This window comes from Carcharodon carcharias, chromosome 7, assembly GCF_017639515.1.
Source record: "Carcharodon carcharias isolate sCarCar2 chromosome 7, sCarCar2.pri, whole genome shotgun sequence".
Classification (NCBI taxonomy): domain Eukaryota; kingdom Metazoa; phylum Chordata; class Chondrichthyes; order Lamniformes; family Lamnidae; genus Carcharodon; species Carcharodon carcharias.
Genome location: NC_054473.1, coordinates 135,236,761 through 135,252,787, shown reverse-complemented (window position 1 = coordinate 135,252,787; position 16,027 = coordinate 135,236,761).

Here is a 16,027-nt window from a genome sequence, read left to right as displayed (position 1 = left end):
TGCTGCTCTCGTCTTCCCTCGCCTTATTTTTTGTTGACCTGTTGGTCGCGCCTTCCCTCTCTTTGTTGTTTGTAGCCCTACTGGTCTCACCTTCCCTCTTCTTGTTGTTTGTAGCCCTGCTGGTATCGCCTTCCCACTCCTTGTTGTTTGTAGCCCTTCTGGTCTCACCTCCGTCTCCTTGTTGTTTGTAGCCCTGTTGGTCCTGCCTTCCCTCTTTTTGTTGTTTCTAGCCCTCCTGGTCTCTCCTTCTCTCTTCTTGTTGTTTGTAGCCCTGCTGGTCTCACCTTCCCTGTCCTTATTGTTTGTAACCCTGCTAGTCTCACCTTCCCTCTCCTTTTTGTTTGTAGCTCTGCTGGTCTCACTTTTCCTCTCCTTGTTGTTTGTAACTCTGCTGGTCTCACCTTCCCTGTCCTTATTGTTTGTAACCCTGCTGGTCTCACCATCCGTTTGCTTGCTGTTTGTATCCCTGCTGGTCGTGCCTTCCCTCTCTTTGTTGTTTCTAGCCCTACTGGTCTCACCTTCCCTATTCTTGTTGTTTGTAGCCCTGCTGGTATCCCCTTCCCTCTCCTTGTTGTTTGTAGCCCTTCTGGTCTCACCTTCCCTCTCCTTGTTGTTTGCAGCCCTGCTAGTCTCACCTTCCCTCTCCTTGTTGCTTGTAACTCTGCTGGTCTCACCTTCCGTTTTCTTGTTGTTTGTACCCCTGCTGGTCTCACCTTCACTCTCCTTGTTGTTTGTTACTCTGCTGGTCTCACCTTCCCTCTCCTTGTTTTTTGTAGCCCTGCTGCTCTCGTCTTCCCTCGCCTTATTTTTTGTTGACCTGTTGGTCGCGCCTTCCCTCTCTTTGTTGTTTGTAGCCCTACTGGTCTCACCTTCCCTCTTCTTGTTGTTTGTAGCCCTGCTGGTATCGCCTTCCCACTCCTTGTTGTTTGTAGCCCTTCTGGTCTCACCTCCGTCTCCTTGTTGTTTGTAGCCCTGTTGGTCCTGCCTTCCCTCTCTTTGTTGTTTCTAGCCCTCCTGGTCTCTCCTTCCCTCTTCTTGTTGTTTGTAGCCCTGCTGGTCTCACCTTCCCTGTCCTTATTGTTTGTAACCCTGCTAGTCTCACCTTCCCTCTCCTTGTTGTTTGTAGCTCTGCTGGTCTCACCTTCCCTCTCCTTGTTGTTTGTAGCCCTGCTGGTTTCACCTTCCCTCTCCTTTTTGTTTTGTAGCTCTGCTGGTCTCACCTTCCCTCTCCTTGTTGTTTGTAGCCCTTCTGTTCTCATCTTCCTTCTCCTTGTTGTTTGTAGCCCTGCTGGTCCCGGCTTCCCTCTCCTTGTCGTTTGTAGCCCTGCTGGTCTCACATTCCCTGTCCTTATTGTTTGTAACCCTGCTGGTCTCACCATCCGTTTGCTAGTTGTTTGTATCCCTGCTGGTCGTGCCTTCCCTCTCTTTGTTGTTTCTAGCCCTATTGGTCTCACCTTCCCTCTTCTTGTTGTTTGTAGTCCTGCTGGTATCCCCTTCCCTCTCCTTGTTGTTTGTAGCCCTGCTAGTCTCACCTTCCCTCTCCTTGTTGCTTGTAACTCTGCTGGTCTCACCTTCCGTTTTCTTGTTGTTTGTATCCCTGCTGGTCTCACCTTCACTCTCCTTGTTGTTTGTAACTCTGCTGGTCTCACCTTCCCTGTCCTTATTGTTTGTAACCCTGCTGGTCTCAACATCCGTTTGCTTGTTGTTTGTATCCCTGCTTGTCGTGCCTTCCCTCTCTTTGTTGTTTCTAGCCCTACTGGTCTCACCTTCCCTCTTCTTGTTGTTTGTAACTCTGCTGGTCTCACCTTCCGTTTTCTTGTTGTTTGTACCCCTGCTGGTCTCACCTTCACTCTCCTTGTTGTTTGTAACTCTGCTGGTCTCACCTTCACTCTCCTTGTTGTTTGTAGCCCTTCTGGTCTCACCTTCCCTCTCCTTGTTGTTTGCAGCCCTGCTAGTCTCACCTTCCCTCTCCTTGTTGCTTGTAACTCTGCTGGTCTCACCTTCCGTTTTCTTGTTGTTTGTACCCCTGCTGGTCTCACCTTCACTCTCCTTGTTGTTTGTTACTCTGCTGGTCTCACCTTCCCTCTCCTTGTTTTTTGTAGCCCTGCTGCTCTCGTCTTCCCTCGCCTTATTTTTTGTTGACCTGTTGGTCGCGCCTTCCCTCTCTTTGTTCTTTGTAGCCCTACTGGTCTCACCTTCCCTCTTCTTGTTGTTTGTAGCCCTGCTGGTATCGCCTTCCCACTCCTTGTTGTTTGTAGCCCTTCTGGTCTCACCTCCGTCTCCTTGTTGTTTGTAGCCCTGTTGGTCCTGCCTTCCCTCCTTTTGTTGTTTCTAGCCCTCCTGGTCTCTCCTTCTCTCTTCTTGTTGTTTGTAGCCCTGCTGGTCTCACCTTCCCTGTCCTTATTGTTTGTAACCCTGCTAGTCTCACCTTCCCTCTCCTTTTTGTTTGTAGCTCTGCTGGTCTCACCTTCCCTCTTCTTGTTTTTTGTAGCCCTGCTGCTCTCGTCTTCCCTCGCCTTATTTTTTGTTGACCTGTTGGTCGTGCCTTCCCTCTCTTTGTTGTTTCTAGCCCTATTGGTCTCACCTTCCCTCTTCTTGTTGTTTGTAGTCCTGCTGGTATCCCCTTCGCTCTCCTTGTTGTTTGTAGCCCTTCTGGTCTCACCTTCCCTCTCCTTGTTGTTTGTAGCCCTGCTAGTCTCACCTTCCCTCTCCTTGTTGCTTGTAACTCTGCTGGTCTCACCTTCCGTTTTCTTGTTGTTTGTATCCCTGCTGGTCTCACCTTCACTCTCCTTGTTGTTTGTAACTCTGCTGGTCTCACCTTCCCTGTCCTTATTGTTTGTAACCCTGCTGGTCTCAACATCCGTTTGCTTGTTGTTTGTATCCCTGCTTGTCGTGCCTTCCCTCTCTTTGTTGTTTCTAGCCCTACTGGTCTCACCTTCCCTCTTCTTGTTGTTTGTAACTCTGCTGGTCTCACCTTCCGTTTTCTTGTTGTTTGTACCCCTGCTGGTTTCACCTTCACTCTCCTTGTTGTTTGTAACTCTGCTGGTCTCACCTTCACTCTCCTTGTTGTTTGTAACTCTGCTGGTCTCACCTTCCCTGTCCTTATTGTTTGTAACCCTGCTGGTCTCACCATCCGTTTGCTTGCTGTTTGTATCCCTGCTGGTCGTGCCTTCCCTCTCTTTGTTGTTTCTATCCCTACTGGTCTCACCTTCCCTCTTCTTGTTGCTTGTAGCCCTGCTGGTATCCCCTTCCCTCTCCTTGTTGTTTGTAGCCCTTCTGGTCTCACCTTCCCTCTCCTTGTTGCTTGTAACTCTGCTGGTCTCACCTTCCGTTTTCTTGTTGTTTGTACCCCCGCTGGTCTCACCTTCACTCTCCTTGTTGTTTGTAACTCTGCTGGTCTCACCTTCCCTCTCCTTGTTTTTTGTAGCCCTGCTGCTCTCGTCTTCCCTCGCCTTATTTTTTGTTGACCTGTTGGTCGCGCCTTCCCTCTCTTTGTTGTTTGTAGCCCTACTGGTCTCACCTTCCCTCTTCTTGTTGTTTGTAGCCCTGCCGGTATCGCCTTCCCACTCGTTGTTTGTAGCCCTTCTGGTCTCATCTCCGTCTCCTTGTTGTTTGTAGGCCTGATGGTCCTGCCTTCCCTCTCTTTGTTGTTTCTAGCCCTCCTGGTCTCTCCTTCTCTCTTCTTGTTGTTTGTAGCCCTGCTGGTCTCACCTTCCTTTTTCTTGTTGTTTGTAACTCTGCTGGTCTCACCTTCACTCTCCTTGTTGTTTGTAGCCCTGCTGGTCTCATCTTCCCTCTCCTTGTTGTTTTTAGCCCTGCTGGTATCACCTTCCCTCTCCTTGTTGTTAGTAGCGCTGCTGGTCTCACCTTCCAGCTCCTTGTTGTTTTTAACCCCGCTGGTCTCTCCTTCTCTCTCGTTGTTTGTAGCCCTGCTGGTCTCATCTTCCCTCTCCTTGCTGTTTGTAGCCCTGCTGCTCTCACCGTCCCTCTCCTTGTTGTTTGTAGCCCTGCTGGTCTCACCTTCCCTCTCCTAGTTGGTTGTAGCCCTGCTGGTCTCACCTTCCCTCTCCCTGTCGTGTGTAGCCCAGCTCGTCCCAGCTTCCCTCTCCTTATTGATTATAGCCCTGCTGGTCCCGGCATCCCTCTGCTGGTCGTTTGGAGACTTGCTGCTCTCATCTTCCCTCTCCTTATTGTTTGTAGCCCTGCTTGTCTCTCCTTTCTTCTCCTTTTTGTTCGTAGCCCTGCTGGTCCCGCCTTCCGTTTCCTTGTTGTTTGTAGCCCTGCTGGTCCCGGCATAACTCTCCTTGTTCTTTGTAGCCCTCCTGGTCTCACGTTCCCTCTCCTTGTTTTTTGTAGCCCTGCTGTTCTCACCTTCCCTCTCCTTGTTGTTTGTAGCCCTGCTGGTATCACCTTCCCTCTTTTTTTTTGTAGCCCTACTGGTCCTCGCTCAACTCTCCTTGTTCTTTGTAGCCCTGTTGATCTCATGTTACCTCTCCTTCTTGTATGTAGCACGGCAAGTCTCACCTTCCCTCTCCTTGTTGTTTGTAGCCCTGTTGGTCTCACCTTCCCTCTACTTGTTGTTTGTAGCCCTGCTGGTCTCAGCTTCCCTCTCCTTGTTGTTTTTAGCCCTGCTGGTCTCACCTTCCATCTCCTGTTATTTGTAGCCCTGCTGGTGTCACCTTCCCTCTCCTTGTTGTCTTTAGCCCTGCTGGTATCACCTTCCCTCTCCTTGTTGTTAATAGCCCTGCTGGTCTCACCTTCCCTCTCCTGGTTTCTGGTAGCCCTGCTGGTCTCACCTTCCCTGTCCTTATTGTTTGTATCCCTGCTGGTCGTGCCTTCCCTCTCTTTGTTGTTTCTAGCCCTACTGGTCTCACCTTCCCTCTTCTTGTTGTTTGTAGCCCTGCTGGTATCCCCTTCCCTCTCCTTGTTGTTTGTAGCCCTGCTGGTCTCACCTTCCCTCACCTTGTTGTTTGTACCTCTGCTTGTCTCACCTTCCCTTTCCTTGTTGTTTGTAGCCCTCCTGGTCTCCCCTTCTCTCTCCTTGATGTTTGTAGCTCTGCTGGTCTCACCTTCCCTGTCCTTATTGTTTGTAACCCTGCTGGTCTCATCTTCCCTGTTCTTGTTTTTAGACCTGTTGGTCTCGCGTTCGCTCTCCTTGTTGTTTGTAGCCCTGCTGGTCTCACCTTCCGTCTCCTTGTTTGTATCCCTGCTGTTCCTGCCTTCCCTCTCTTTGTTGTTTCTAGCCCTACTGGTCTCCCCTTCACTCTTCTTGTTGTTTGTAGCCCTGCTGGTGTCACCTTCCCTCTCCTTGTTGTTTTTAGCCCTGCTGGTCTCTCCTTCCATCTCCTTGTTATTTGTAGCCCTGCTGGTGTCACCTTCCCTCTCCTTGTTGTTAATAGCCCTGCTGGTCTCACCTTCCCTCTCCTGGTTTCTGGTAGCCCTGCTGGTCTCACCTTCCCTGTCCTTATTGTTTGTAACCCTGCTAGTCTCACCTTCCCTCTCCTTTTTGTTTATAGCCGTGCTGATCCCGGCTTCCCTCTCCTGGTTTTTTGTAGCGCTGCTGGTCTCACCTTCCCTCTCCTTGTTGTTTGTAGCCCTGCTGGTCTCACCTTCCCTCTCCTTTTTGTTTGTAGCCGTGCTGATCCCGGCTTCCCTCTCCTTTTTGTTTTGTAGCTCTGCTGGTGTCTCCTTCCCTCTCGTTGTTGTTTGTAGCCCTGCTGGTCTCACCTCCCCTCTCCTTGTTGTTTTTAACCCTGCTGGTCTCTTCTACTCTCTCATTGTTTGTAGCCCTGCTGGTCTCACCTTCCCTCTCCTTGTTGCTTGTAGCCCTGCTGGTCTCACCTTCCCTCTCATTGTTGTTTGAAGCCTTGCTGGTCTCACCTTCCCGCTCCTTGTTCATTGTATCCCTGCTGTTCTCACCTTCTCTCTCCTTGTTGGTTTTAGCCCTGCTGGTCTCACCTTCCCTCTCCTTGTTGTTTGTAGCCCTGCTGGTCTCACCTTCCCTCTCCTTGTTGTTTTTAACCCTGCTGGTCTCTCCTACTCTCTCGTTGTTTGTAGCCCTGCTGGTCTCACCTTCCCTCTCCCTGTTGTTTGTAGCCCTGCTGGTCTCACCTTCCCTCTCCCTGTCGTGTGTAGACCAGCTCGTCCCACCTTCCCTCTCCTTATTGTTTGTAGTCCTGCTGGTCTCTCCTTTCTTCTCCTTTTGTTCGTAGCCCTACTGGTCCCGCCTTCCGTCACCTTGTTGTTTGTCGCTCTGCTGGTCCCGGCATAACTCTCCTTGTTCTTTGTAGCCCTCCTGGTCTCACGTTTCCTCTCCTTGTTTTTTGGAGACCTGCTGTTCTCACCTTCCCTCTTTTTTTTGTAGCCCTACTGGTCCTCGCTTAACTCTCCTTGTTCTTTGTAGCCCTGTTGACCTCTCCTTCTTGTTTGTAGCACGGCTAGTCTCACCTTCCCTCTCCTTGTTGTTTGTAGTCCTGCTGGTCTCACCTTCCCTCTCCTTGTTGTTTGTAGCCCTGCTGGTCTCAGCTTCCCTCTCCTTGTTGTTTTTAGCCCTGCTGGTCTCACCTTCCATATCCTTGTTATTTGTAGCCCTGCTAGTGTCACCTTCCCTCTCCTTGTTGTTTTTAGCCCTGCTGGTCTCACCTTCCATCTCCTTGTTATTTGTAGCCCTGCTAGTGTCACCTTCCCTCTCCTTGTTGTCTTTAGCCCTGCTGGTATCACCTTCCCTCTCCTTGTTGTTAATAGCCCTGCTGGTCTCACCTTCCCTCTCCTGGTTTCTGGTAGCCCTGCTGGTCTCACCTTCCCTGTCCTTATTGTTTGTAACCCTGCTAGTCTCACCTTCCCTCTCCTTTTTGTTTGTAGCCGTGCTGATCCCGGCTTCCCTCTCCTGTTTTTTTGTAGCGCTGCTGGTCTCACCTTCCCTCTCCTTGTTGTTTGTAGCCCTGCTGGTCTCACCTTCCCTCTCCTTTTTGTTTTGTAGCTCTGCTGGTCTCACCTTCCCTCTCCTTGTTGTTTGTAGCCCTGCTGGTCTCACCTTCCATCTCCTGGTTGTTTGTAGCCCTGCTGGTCTCACCTTCCCTGTCCTTATTGTTTGTAACCCTGCTGGTCTCACCATCCATTTGCTTGTTGTTTGTATCCCTGCTGGTCGTGCCTTCCCTCTCTTTGTTGTTTCTAGCCCTACTGGTCTCACCTTCCCTCTTCTTGTTGTTTGTAGCCCTGCTGGTATCCCCTTCCCTCTCCTTGTTGTTTGTAGCCCTGCTGGTCTCACCTTCCTTCACCTTGTTGTTTGTACCTCTGCTTGTCTCACCTTCCCTTTCCTAGTTGTTTGTAGCCCTCCTGGTCTCCCCTTCTCTCTCCTTGATGTTTGTAGCTCTGCTGGTCTCACCTTCCCTGTTCTTATTGTTTGTAGCCCTGCTGAACTCATCTTCCCTATTCTTGTTGTTTTTAGACCTGTTGGTCTCGCGTTCACTCTCCTTGTTGTTTGTAGCCCTGCTGGTCTCACCTTCCGTCTCCTTGTTTGTATCCCTGCTGTTCCTGCCTTCCCTCTCTTTGTTGTTTCTAGCCCTACTGGTCTCCCCTTCACTCTTCTTGTTGTTTGTAGCCCTGCTGGTGTCACCTTCCCTCTCCTTGTTGTCTTTAGCCCTGCTGGTATCACATTCCCTCTCCTTGTTGTTAGTAGCCCTGCTGGTCTCACCTTCCCTCTCCTTGTTGTTTGTAGCTCTGCTGGTCTCACCTTCCCTCTCCATGTTGTTTGTAGCCCTGCTGGTCTCACCTTCCCTCTCCTTTTTGTTTTGTAGCTCTGCTGGTCTCACCTTCCCTCCCCTTGTTGTTTGTAGCCCTTCTGTTCTCATCTTCCCTCTCCTTGTTTTTTGTAGCCCTGCTGGTCTCACCTTCCATCTCCTTGTTGTTTGTAGCCCTGCTGGTCTCACCTTCCCTGTCCTTATTGTTTGTAACCCTGCTGGTCTCACCATCCGTTTGCTAGTTGTTTGTATCCCTGCTGGTCGTGCCTTCCCTCTCTTTGTTGTTTCGAGCCCTATTGGTCTCACCTTCCCTCTTCTTGTTGTTTGCAGCCCTGCTAGTCTCACCTTCCCTCTCCTTGTTGCTTGTAACTCTGCTGGTCACACCTTCCGTTTTCTTGTTGTTTGTATCCCTGCTGGTCTCACCTTCACTCTCCTTGTTGTTTGTTACTCTGCTGGTCTCACCTTCCCTCTCCTTGTTTTTTGTAGCCCTGCTGCTCTCGTCTTCCCTCGCCTTATTTTTTGTTGACCTGTTGGTCGCGCCTTCCCTCTCTTTGTTGTTTGTAGCCCTACTGGTCTTACCTTCCCTCTTCTTGTTGTTTGTAGCCCTGCTGGTATCGCCTTCCCACTCCTTGTTGTTTGTAGCCCTTCTGGTCTCACCTCCGTCTCCTTGTTGTTTGTAGCCCTGTTGGTCCTGCCTTCCCTCTCTTTGTTGTTTCTAGCCCTCCTGGTCTCTCCTTCTCTCTTCTTGTTGTTTGTAGCCCTGCTGGTCTCACCTTCCCTGTCCTTATTGTTTGTAACCCTGCTAGTCTCACCTTCCCTCTCCTTTTTGTTTGTAGCTCTGCTGGTCTCAACATCCGTTTGCTTGTTGTTTGTATCCCTGCTGGTCGTGCCTTCCCTCTCTTTGTTGTTTCTAGCCCTAGTGGTCTCACCTTCCCTCTTCTTGTTGTTTGTAACTCTGCTGGTCTCACCTTCCGTTTTCTTGTTGTTTGTACCCCTGCTGGTCTCACCTTCACTCCCCTTGTTGTTTGTAACTCTGCTGGTCTCACCTTCACTCTCCTTGTTGCTTGTAACTCTTCTGGTCTCACCTTCCCTGTCCTTATTGTTTGTAACCCTGCTGGTCTCACCATCCGTTTGCTTGCTGTTTGTATCCCTGCTGGTCGTGCCTTCCCTCTCTTTGTTGTTTCTATCCCTACTGGTCTCACCTTCCCTCTTCTTGTTGCTTGTAGCCCTGCTGGTATCCCCTTCCCTCTCCTTGTTGTTTGTAGCCCTTCTGGTCTCACCTTCCCTCTCCTTGTTGCTTGTAACTCTGCTGGTCTCACCTTCCGTTTTCTTGTTGTTTGTACCCCCGCTGGTCTCACCTTCACTCTCCTTGTTGTTTGTAACTCTGCTGGTCTCACCTTCCCTCTCCTTGTTGTTTGTAGCCCTGCTGCTCTCGTCTTCCCTCGCCTTATTTTTTGTTGACCTGTTGGTCGCGCCTTCCCTCTTTTTGTTGTTTGTAGCCCTACTGGTCTCACCTTCCCTCTTCTTGTTGTTTGTAGCCCTGCCGGTATCGCCTTCCCACTCCTTGTTTTTTGTAGCCCTTCTGGTCTCAGCTCCGTCTCCTTGTTGTTTGTAGCCCTGATGGTCCTGCCTTCCCTCTCTTTGTTGTTTCTAGCCCTCCTGGTCTCTCATTCTCTCTTCTTGTTGTTTGTAGCCCTGCTGGTCTCACCTTCCTTTTTCTTGTTGTTTGTACCTCTGCTGGTCTCACCTTCACTCTCCTTGTTGTTTGTAGCCCTGCTGGGCTCATCTTCCCTCTCCTTGTTGTTTTTAGCCCTGCTGGTATCACCTTCCTTCTCCTTGTTGTTAGTAGCGCTGCTGGTCTCACCTTCCAGCTCCTTGTTGTTTTTAACCCCGCTGGTCTCTCCTACTCTCTCGTTGTTTGTAGCCCTGCTGGTCTCACCTTCCCTCTCCCTGTTGTTTGTAGCCCTGCTGGTCTCACCTTCCCTCTCCCTGTCGTGTGTAGACCAGCTCGTCCCACCTTCCCTCTCCTTATTGTTTGTAGTCCTGCTGGTCTCTCCTTTCTTCTCCTTTTGTTCGTAGCCCTACTGGTCCCGCCTTCCGTCACCTTGTTGTTTGTCGCTCTGCTGGTCCCGGCATAACTCTCCTTGTTCTTTGTAGCCCTCCTGGTCTCACGTTTCCTCTCCTTGTTTTTTGGAGACCTGCTGTTCTCACCTTCCCTCTTTTTTTTGTAGCCCTACTGGTCCTCGCTTAACTCTCCTTGTTCTTTGTAGCCCTGTTGACCTCTCCTTCTTGTTTGTAGCACGGCTTGTCTCACCTTCCCTCTCCTTGTTGTTTGTAGTCCTGCTGGTCTCACCTTCCCTCTCCTTGTTGTTTGTAGCCCTGCTGGTCTCAGCTTCCCTCTCCTTGTTGTTTTTAGCCCTGCTGGTCTCACCTTCCATATCCTTGTTATTTGTAGCCCTGCTAGTGTCACCTTCCCTCTCCTTGTTGTTTTTAGCCCTGCTGGTCTCACCTTCCATCTCCTTGTTATTTGTAGCCCTGCTAGTGTCACCTTCCCTCTCCTTGTTGTCTTTAGCCCTGCTGGTATCACCTTCCCTCTCCTTGTTGTTAATAGCCCTGCTGGTCTCACCTTCCCTCTCCTGGTTTCTGGTAGCCCTGCTGGTCTCACCTTCCCTGTCCTTATTGTTTGTAACCCTGCTAGTCTCACCTTCCCTCTCCTTTTTGTTTGTAGCCGTGCTGATCCCGGCTTCCCTCTCCTGTTTTTTTGTAGCGCTGCTGGTCTCACCTTCCCTCTCCTTGTTGTTTGTAGCCCTGCTGGTCTCACCTTCCCTCTCCTTTTTGTTTTGTAGCTCTGCTGGTCTCACCTTCCCTCTCCTTGTTGTTTGTAGCCCTGCTGGTCTCACCTTCCATCTCCTGGTTGTTTGTAGCCCTGCTGGTCTCACCTTCCCTGTCCTTATTGTTTGTAACCCTGCTGGTCTCACCATCCATTTGCTTGTTGTTTGTATCCCTGCTGGTCGTGCCTTCCCTCTCTTTGTTGTTTCTAGCCCTACTGGTCTCACCTTCCCTCTTCTTGTTGTTTGTAGCCCTGCTGGTATCCCCTTCCCTCTCCTTGTTGTTTGTAGCCCTGCTGGTCTCACCTTCCTTCACCTTGTTGTTTGTACCTCTGCTTGTCTCACCTTCCCTTTCCTAGTTGTTTGTAGCCCTCCTGGTCTCCCCTTCTCTCTCCTTGATGTTTGTAGCTCTGCTGGTCTCACCTTCCCTGTTCTTATTGTTTGTAGCCCTGCTGAACTCATCTTCCCTATTCTTGTTGTTTTTAGACCTGTTGGTCTCGCGTTCACTCTCCTTGTTGTTTGTAGCCCTGCTGGTCTCACCTTCCGTCTCCTTGTTTGTATCCCTGCTGTTCCTGCCTTCCCTCTCTTTGTTGTTTCTAGCCCTACTGGTCTCCCCTTCACTCTTCTTGTTGTTTGTAGCCCTGCTGGTGTCACCTTCCCTCTCCTTGTTGTCTTTAGCCCTGCTGGTATCACATTCCCTCTCCTTGTTGTTAGTAGCCCTGCTGGTCTCACCTTCCCTCTCCTTGTTGTTTGTAGCTCTGCTGGTCTCACCTTCCCTCTCCATGTTGTTTGTAGCCCTGCTGGTCTCACCTTCCCTCTCCTTTTTGTTTTGTAGCTCTGCTGGTCTCACCTTCCCTCCCCTTGTTGTTTGTAGCCCTTCTGTTCTCATCTTCCCTCTCCTTGTTTTTTGTAGCCCTGCTGGTCTCACCTTCCATCTCCTTGTTGTTTGTAGCCCTGCTGGTCTCACCTTCCCTGTCCTTATTGTTTGTAACCCTGCTGGTCTCACCATCCGTTTGCTAGTTGTTTGTATCCCTGCTGGTCGTGCCTTCCCTCTCTTTGTTGTTTCGAGCCCTATTGGTCTCACCTTCCCTCTTCTTGTTGTTTGCAGCCCTGCTAGTCTCACCTTCCCTCTCCTTGTTGCTTGTAACTCTGCTGGTCACACCTTCCGTTTTCTTGTTGTTTGTATCCCTGCTGGTCTCACCTTCACTCTCCTTGTTGTTTGTTACTCTGCTGGTCTCACCTTCCCTCTCCTTGTTTTTTGTAGCCCTGCTGCTCTCGTCTTCCCTCGCCTTATTTTTTGTTGACCTGTTGGTCGCGCCTTCCCTCTCTTTGTTGTTTGTAGCCCTACTGGTCTTACCTTCCCTCTTCTTGTTGTTTGTAGCCCTGCTGGTATCGCCTTCCCACTCCTTGTTGTTTGTAGCCCTTCTGGTCTCACCTCCGTCTCCTTGTTGTTTGTAGCCCTGTTGGTCCTGCCTTCCCTCTCTTTGTTGTTTCTAGCCCTCCTGGTCTCTCCTTCTCTCTTCTTGTTGTTTGTAGCCCTGCTGGTCTCACCTTCCCTGTCCTTATTGTTTGTAACCCTGCTAGTCTCACCTTCCCTCTCCTTTTTGTTTGTAGCTCTGCTGGTCTCAACATCCGTTTGCTTGTTGTTTGTATCCCTGCTGGTCGTGCCTTCCCTCTCTTTGTTGTTTCTAGCCCTAGTGGTCTCACCTTCCCTCTTCTTGTTGTTTGTAACTCTGCTGGTCTCACCTTCCGTTTTCTTGTTGTTTGTACCCCTGCTGGTCTCACCTTCACTCCCCTTGTTGTTTGTAACTCTGCTGGTCTCACCTTCACTCTCCTTGTTGCTTGTAACTCTTCTGGTCTCACCTTCCCTGTCCTTATTGTTTGTAACCCTGCTGGTCTCACCATCCGTTTGCTTGCTGTTTGTATCCCTGCTGGTCGTGCCTTCCCTCTCTTTGTTGTTTCTATCCCTACTGGTCTCACCTTCCCTCTTCTTGTTGCTTGTAGCCCTGCTGGTATCCCCTTCCCTCTCCTTGTTGTTTGTAGCCCTTCTGGTCTCACCTTCCCTCTCCTTGTTGCTTGTAACTCTGCTGGTCTCACCTTCCGTTTTCTTGTTGTTTGTACCCCCGCTGGTCTCACCTTCACTCTCCTTGTTGTTTGTAACTCTGCTGGTCTCACCTTCCCTCTCCTTGTTGTTTGTAGCCCTGCTGCTCTCGTCTTCCCTCGCCTTATTTTTTGTTGACCTGTTGGTCGCGCCTTCCCTCTTTTTGTTGTTTGTAGCCCTACTGGTCTCACCTTCCCTCTTCTTGTTGTTTGTAGCCCTGCCGGTATCGCCTTCCCACTCCTTGTTTTTTGTAGCCCTTCTGGTCTCAGCTCCGTCTCCTTGTTGTTTGTAGCCCTGATGGTCCTGCCTTCCCTCTCTTTGTTGTTTCTAGCCCTCCTGGTCTCTCATTCTCTCTTCTTGTTGTTTGTAGCCCTGCTGGTCTCACCTTCCTTTTTCTTGTTGTTTGTACCTCTGCTGGTCTCACCTTCACTCTCCTTGTTGTTTGTAGCCCTGCTGGGCTCATCTTCCCTCTCCTTGTTGTTTTTAGCCCTGCTGGTATCACCTTCCTTCTCCTTGTTGTTAGTAGCGCTGCTGGTCTCACCTTCCAGCTCCTTGTTGTTTTTAACCCCGCTGGTCTCTCCTACTCTCTCGTTGTTTGTAGCCCTGCTGGTCTCATCTTCCCTCTCCTTGTTGTTTGTAGCCCTGCTGCTCTCACCGTCCCTCTCCTTGTTGTTTGTAGCCCTGCTGGTCTCACCTTCCCTCTCCTAGTTGGTTGTAGCCCTGCTGGTCTCATCTTCCATCTGCTTGTTGGTTGTAGCCCTGCTGGTCTCACCTTCCCTCTCCCTGTCGTGTGTAGCCCAGCTCGTCCCAGCTTCCCTCTCCTTATTGTTTATAGCCCTGCTGGTCCCGGCATCCCTCTCCTGGTCGTTTGGAGACTTGCTGCTCTCATCTTCCCTCTCCTTATTGTTTGTAGCCCTGCTGGTCTCTCCTTTCTTCTCCTTTTTGTTCGTAGCCCTGCTGGTCCCACCTTCCGTCTCCTTGTTGTTTGTAGCCCTGCTGGTCCCGGCATAACTCTCCTTGTTCTTTGTAGCCCTCCTGGTCTCACGTTCCCTCTCCTTGTTGTTTGTATCCCTGCTGGTCTCACCTTCCCTCACCTTGTTGTTTGTACGTCTGCTTGTCTCACCTTCCCTTTCCTTGTTGTTTGTAGCCCTCCTGGTCTCCCCTTCTCTCTCCTTGATGTTTGTAGCTCTGCTGGTCTCACCTTCCCTGTCCTTATTGTTTGTAACCCTGCTGGTCTCATCTTCCCTGTTCTTGTTGTTTTTAGACCTGTTGGTCTCGCGTTCGCTCTCCTTGTTGTTTGTAGCCCTGCTGGTCTCACCTTCCGTCTCCTTGTTTGTATCCCTGCTGTTCCTGCCTTCCCTCTCTTTGTTGTTTCTAGCCCTACTGGTATCCCCTTCACTCTTCTTGTTGTTTGTAGCCCTACTGGTGTCACCTTCCCTCTCCTCATTGTCTTTAGCCCTGCTGGTATCACATTCCCTCTCCTTGTTGTTAGTAGCCCTGCTGGTCTCACCTTCCCTCTCCTGGTTTTTGGTAGCCTTGCTGGTCTCACCTTCCCTGTCCTTATTGTTTGTAACCCTGCTAGTCTCACCTTCCCTCTCCTTTTTGTTTGTCGCCGTGCTGATCCCGGCTTCCCTCTCTTGGTTGTTTGTAGCGCTGCTGGTCTCACCTTCCCTCTCCTTGTTGTTTGTAGCTCTGCTGGTCTCACCTTCCCTCTCCATGTTGTTTGTAGCCCTGCTGGTCTCACCTTCCCTCTCCTTTTTGTTTTGTAGCTCTGCTGGTCTCACCTTCCCTCCCCTTGTTGTTTGTAGCCCTTCTGTTCTCATCTTCCCTCTCCTTGTTGTTTGTAGCCCTGCTGGTCTCACCTTCCATCTCCTTGTTGTTTGTAGCCCTGCTGGTCTCACCTTCCCTGTCCTTATTGTTTGTAACCCTGCTGGTCTCACCATCCGTTTGCTAGTTGTTTGTATCCCTGCTGGTCGTGCCTTCCCTCTCTTTGTTGTTTCTAGCCCTATTGGTCTCACCTTCCCTCTTCTTGTTGTTTGTAGCCCTGCTGGTATCACCTTCCCTCTCCTTGTTGTTTGTAGCCCTGCTAGTCTCACCTTCCCTCTCCTTGTTGCTTGTAACTCTGCTGGTCTCACCTTCCGTTTTCTTGTTGTTTGTACCCCTGCTGGTCTCACCTTCACTCTCCTTGTTGTTTGTAACTCGGCTGGTCTCACCTTCACTCTCCTTGTTGTTTGTAACTCTGCTGGTCTCACCTTCCCTGTCCTTATTGTTTGTAACCCTGCTGGTCTCACCATCCGTTTGCTTGCTGTTTGTATCCCTGCTGGTCGTGCCTTCCCTCTCCTTGTTTTTTGTAGCCCTGCTGCTCTCGTCTTCCCTCGCCTTATTTTTTGTTGACCTGTTGGTCGTGCCTTCCCTCTCTTTGTTGTTTGTAGCCCTACTGGTCTCACCTTCCCTCTTCTTGTTGTTTGTAGCCCTGCTGGTATCGCCTTCCCACTCCTTGTTGTTTGTAGCCCTGTTGGTCCTGCCTTCCCTCTCTTTGTTGTTTCTAGCACTCCTGGTCTCTCCTTCTCTCTTCTTGTTGTTTGTAACCCTGCTAGTCTCAGCTTCCCTCTCCTTTTTGTTTGTAGCTCTGCTGGTCTCACCTTTCCTCTCCTTGTTGTTTGTAGCTCTGCTGGTCTCACCTTCCCTCTCCTTGTTGTTTGTAGCCCTGCTGGTCTCACCTTCCCTCTCCTTGTTGTTTGTAGCCCTGCTGGTCTCACCTTCCCTCTCCTTTTTGTTTTGTAACTCTGCTGGTCTCACCTTCCCTCTCCTTGTTGCTTGTAGCCCTTCTGTTCTCATCTTCCCTCTCCTTGTTGTTTGTAACTCGGCTGGTCTCACCTTCACTCTCCTTGTTGTTTGTAACTCTGCTGGTCTCACCTTCCCTGTCCTTATTGTTTGTAACCCTGCTGGTCTCACCCTCCGTTTACTTGCTGTTTGTATCCCTGCTGGTCGTGCCTTCCCTCTCTTTGTTGTTTCTATCCCTACTGGTCTCACCTTCCCTCTTCTTGTTGCTTGTAGCCCTTCTGGTATCCCCTTCCTTCTCCTTGTTGTTTGTAGCCCTGCTAGTCTCACCTTCCCTCTCCTTGTTGCTTGTAACTCTGCTGGTCTCACCTTCCGTTTTCTTGTTGTTTGTACCCCTGCTCGTCTCACCTTCACTCTCCTTGTTGTTTGTAACTCTGTTGGTCTCACCTTCCCTCTCCTTGTTGTTTGTAGCCCTGCTGCTCTCGTCTTCCCTCGCCTTATTTTTTGTTGACCTGTTGGTCGCGCCTTCCCTCTCTTTGTTGTTTGTAGCCCTTCTTGTCTCATCTCCGTCTCCTTGT